Raw genomic sequence first — 5,014 nt, 5'->3', positions numbered from 1 at the left:
ATATTCCTCCAGCACTATATTTTCTGTTAAGGATTGTTTTGGCTATTCGGGGTCTTTTATTATTCCACATGAATTTTTGGATTGCTTCCTCTATTTCCTTGAAGAATGAAGTTGGAATATTGATAGGTATCCCATTTGTAGGTAGCCTTGGGTAGTATTACCATTTTAATGATGTTAATCTTTCCAATCCAGGAGCAAGGGAGGTTTTTCCACTTTCTAAGTTCTGTTTGATTGCCTTTCTCAGGTTTTTAAAGTTTTCATCATAGAGGTCCTTCACTTCTTTGTTTAAGTTAATTCCTAGGTACTTTATTTTTCGTGGGCTATTATGAATGGAATTGCTTTCCTAATTTCAACCACGCTTTTCTCATTGTTGGAATACAGAAAACACAATGGTTTTTGAGGGTTAATTTTATACCCTGCTACTTTGCCAAAGTTTTGAATCAACTTGAGTAATTTGGGAGTGGAGTCCATGAATAGGAGAAACCCTAAATCTCCTTGGCATAAGCCAAAATTTTCTTAATAGAGACCCAGAAACACAACTAATCAAAGAAAGGTTGAACAAATGGGATTGTATGTAATTGCAGAGCTTCTGCATGGCAAAGGATATAGCTGGTAAGTTCAATAGAAAGCCCACAGATTGCGAGAAGATGTTCGCTAGCCATACAATGGACAAAGTTCTCATATTTAAAACATACCTGGAACTCAAAAAATTAAATCCCCCAACCACAAATCCTCAAAGAACAATTGCCCAATAAATAAGTGGGCTAAGACTTAAAGAGAAACATCTTCGAAGAGGAAAGAAGGATGGCCAATAGACACATGAAGAAATGCTCAACTTCCCTAGCCATAAAAGAAATGTAAATCAAAACAACATTGAGATATCATCTCACCCCAGTTAGAATGGCTAGAATCAAGAACTCTAATAACAGATGTTGGAGGGGATATGGACAGAAAGGAACCTTACTGCATTGTTGGTGGGAGTGTAAACTTGTTCAGCCACTTTGGAAAGCAGTATGGAGGTTCTTCAAAAGACTCCACATGGAGTTCCCCTATGACCCAGTAATCCCACTTTTGGACATTTACCCGAATAATAAAAAACAGGACCATAAGAAAGCTACCAGCACAACTATGTTTATTGCAGCATTATTTACCATAGCAATGATATGGAACCAACCCAGATGTCTCTCAGTAGATGAATGGATCGAGAAAATTTGGTCCATATACACAATGTAATTCTATGCCTCCATTGGAAAGAATGACATTACCCCACTTGTTAGGAAATTGAAAAGCTTGGAAAAAATTTTATTAAGTGACATAAGCCAGGCCCAAAGAAACATAGGTCCCATGTTTTCCCTTATTTGCAATAACTAGTATATGTCTGAGACAAGCAGAAAAGTCCAGATAAGTGGATGTTAAGTGAAATGAACCCCAAGAGAGGGATTCAAATGTTTTTTTCTTTCTTGTGATTGTTTCTCACATATTTATAAGATGATTTCTTTGTTGCTTTGTATGTCCCTCCCCTACAGTATAACCCTGCTTTCACTGTATTTGATGTTGGTATAATTTGTGGAGAGGAATGGAAAAAACAAATTGTTTAATTAGGGATACAGGTGGACCCATTGCATCAATGAGATATACAAGACGTTGTTGAAAACCAAACTTTGGCCAGGGGGGTGGGGTGGGGAGTGAGGGGTGTGGTGGTGGGGAGGTGTGGGGGGGGAGATAAGAAGGGTTTGGAAGGGGAAAAAAGGAGGGGGCAACAATGCTTGGGAAGAAATGCACTCATTACATTGCCCAGGTAATTGTAACCCCTCTGTATTATATTTTCACAATTAAAAAAAAAAGACTATTTGAAGACAGTTCCCAGTGGCTCATGCCTGGAATCCCAGCTTCTCATGAGGCTGAGATCTGAGGATTGCAGTTCAAAGCCAGCCCAGGAAGAAAAGTCCCCATAAGACTCTTTTCTCCAATTAACAACTCAAAAGCCAGAAGTGGCTCCGTGGTTCAATTGGTAGAGTGCTAACTAACTTGAGCACAGAGTCTCAGGGACAGTGCCCAGGCCCTGAGTTCAAGCCACACAATTGACAAAAAAATAAATGAACATTTAAATGTCTGAATTTCTTGTGAATTAAAATGACAGCAGTAGTATACAATTCTATAGTCTGCTACAGATTTCATTTTATTTGTGGTTAGAAAAAGTAGCACTTGAATAAAGGACATTTTTTTCATAAATTAGGACAGATTGTTCTCTAATTAAAGGAAATTGCTGGACTCATACATAATAGTTTGGTTGGTTTTTGTTTTGTTTTTAGGACAGGATGAGAAGCCTTATTTCTGCCAATGGCCATTTGGATATGTATAATATCATTCACAGGCCATGCAGAACTAACAGTAAAGACAGGACACAGTCAACTGACAATAAACTTATTTGTCTTTATGCCATGTTCCAAATGATTTATTTAGCTTATATTTTCCTATGGCCTATAGTTTCCTATTCCTGCCTTCCTCAAAATACAAGCATGTTCCACCAATTCAGATTTGAGCCAGGCAATATGTAATATTAGTGACAAGAGTCGAAGAAAATTGTAACACAACCAGGGAAGCATGAAACCAACACTTTAGTAGCTAGACACTGAGGAATCAGGCCTATAATCCTAGCTACTCAGGAGGTTGATGATCACAGTTCAAAACCAGCTGGTGTGAGAAAATCTGTGAGACTTTTTTCTCCAATTAACAACCAAACAGCCATAAAGGGAGCTGGGGCTTGAAAGGTAGAGTAACCTTGATTACAAAAACTCAGGGGCAGCACGCAATCCTGAGTTCAAGCTGAAGGTCAGGCACAAAAACAAAACAATCAACAACAACAAAAACAAAAACAAAACAAAAACTGGGAGAAAGCTCAGGAAAAGATTGCATTGTCTACAAGACAAATGTACACATTACATGAATTGTGAAATGGTAACATCACTGTACACACCTTAGTAAAAATTACATTTAAAAAATAATCTGAGAAATACCGAAGCCATGGAGCCTAATGATGTGCATCTACTTTCCAGAATTTCAAAGTCCCATCCTCTGAGCTGGTAGCACACAGGTTGTAGCCCAGGGTGATGAGAAAATATGAAGCCAGAGATCTTTTCAGATTGTCCTACCAACTCTTTTATTACTTTAAGCAAAAAAAAAAAAAAAAAAAAAAAAAAACAAAGAAAGCAAACAAAATAGACTTTATGGTTAATTAAGCTGCAATTAAAGATTCCAGGCCGAATTATATTGTTAAATGATGAGTTAGTACATATGTTTTGTAGATACAGAACTCACATGTGTCACAAAAATATCCATGGATTCATAACTAGAAACTTTGAAGTGTAAAGTATATTAATTACGTGAGTTTCATTAGGTAGCCAATGAAGAGGACACCACACCGTAGTCAGTCAGGTAAAGTAGTTTATTTACTGAACTGCTGCCCATGCCATACATGATGGAAAGGCATGTACAAAAAATAGAGCGACGCAACCTCGAGCCAGGATATATCTAGGCGAAGGACCGAATGAGGTGTGGCCAGGTGGGAGACAAGTCTGGCCACACTGGATCTACATGTTACTTCAAGGCCTGGGACTCTCCTCTGGTCAGATGGAAAGTGTGACCAGAGGCTGCCCAGGTTGTGACTTAGGAGGAGGGGGAGGTGGCTGCCTCCAGGTGTGCCAGATACCTAGGTAATACATAAAGGGTGGAAACTTAGCCAAGAAGTGAGGAGGTGTCTGCATAGGGTCTGCATGGCCTGGGGCAAACCTACTACCAAATACACGTAGTACCTCTGCCATGTGACTCCTGACTCCAAACAGTTCATTCTCAATTATTTTCTTTCTTTCTCTCCTTCTTTCTTTCTCTCTCTCTCCCCCCCTCTTTCTTTCTTTCTTTCTTTCTTTCTTTCTTTCTCTTTCTTTGTTTCTTTGTTTCTTCCTTCCTTCGTTCGTTCGTTCATTCATTCGTTCGTTCGTTCGTTCGTTCGTTCCTTCCTTCCTTCCTTCCTTCCTTCCTTCCTTCCTTCCCTCCTGCCCTCCCTCCCTCTATCTCTCCCTCCGTCTCTCTCTCCCTCCCTCTCTCTCTCTCTCAATCTCTCTCTCTCTATTTCTCCTCTTGCTCACCTTCCCTCTCTCCCCTACCTCAGTATTCTCAACTCTCAAATAATGAACACTTGCTGAGTTGAACTCACAGGCTTGGAAGTGCAGCTCAATTGGCGAATATGAAATTTAATTTAATGTTACCTTACACCTCTACCACAGGTCACTGGAATCAAATAATGAACACTCAACAGCATGGCATCTCATGCCATTTGGAAGAGGAAAGCAAGGACGCTCACTTCGTTCTCTGAGGTCTATCCTGGGAAGGTGTGGAAGACTCCACCCTCCTCTTGGTGAAATCTCAGCCCAGTTTCTGCATCAGGAGAGGTGACTGCCACCAAGTGTGCCAGTTACGGACACAGGTACTAGGCAAAGAATTAACCTCTTGTGTTGCTGAGATTAATGGCATGATTCAATATGATCCACTAGTTTGTTGAGATTGAGACTTCCTAAATTTTTGGTTAGGCTATGTTCAAATTGTAATCTATTTATTTCTTATTGCTAACTATGATTATACATGTGAGCCAGCACATCAAACCATTCAAAGTCCTTTATCACACGTAGAAGACATGAAGTTTATTTTCCCAAATGACATACAAGTTGACAGACAGCAAAAGTAAATCCTTAATTCTGGTCGAGATGTGTTTTTAATGTGAAACAGAATTACTTAGCAAAATATCTGACTACTGTGATTATATTTTCAAACTTACCCTACATTTCAATATCAAATCACCTATATTAGCCAATGATTAACTCAAATTACCTGTAATCATTTACTTCTGTCATATCTTCTAGAGGTAGGCAGAACAAGAAAGACTAGTCTTGTTAGGGGTGGGGTCTCTTGTGGAGTAGGTGGGACTTTAGGATGGAGACTGGCAGGTGGACAGGTTTAA

Source organism: Dipodomys spectabilis, unplaced genomic scaffold, assembly GCF_019054845.1.
Source record: "Dipodomys spectabilis isolate Male_0828 unplaced genomic scaffold, ASM1905484v1 ptg000172l, whole genome shotgun sequence".
Taxonomy (NCBI): Eukaryota; Metazoa; Chordata; class Mammalia; order Rodentia; family Heteromyidae; genus Dipodomys; species Dipodomys spectabilis.
This window is presented reverse-complemented; position numbering follows the sequence as displayed.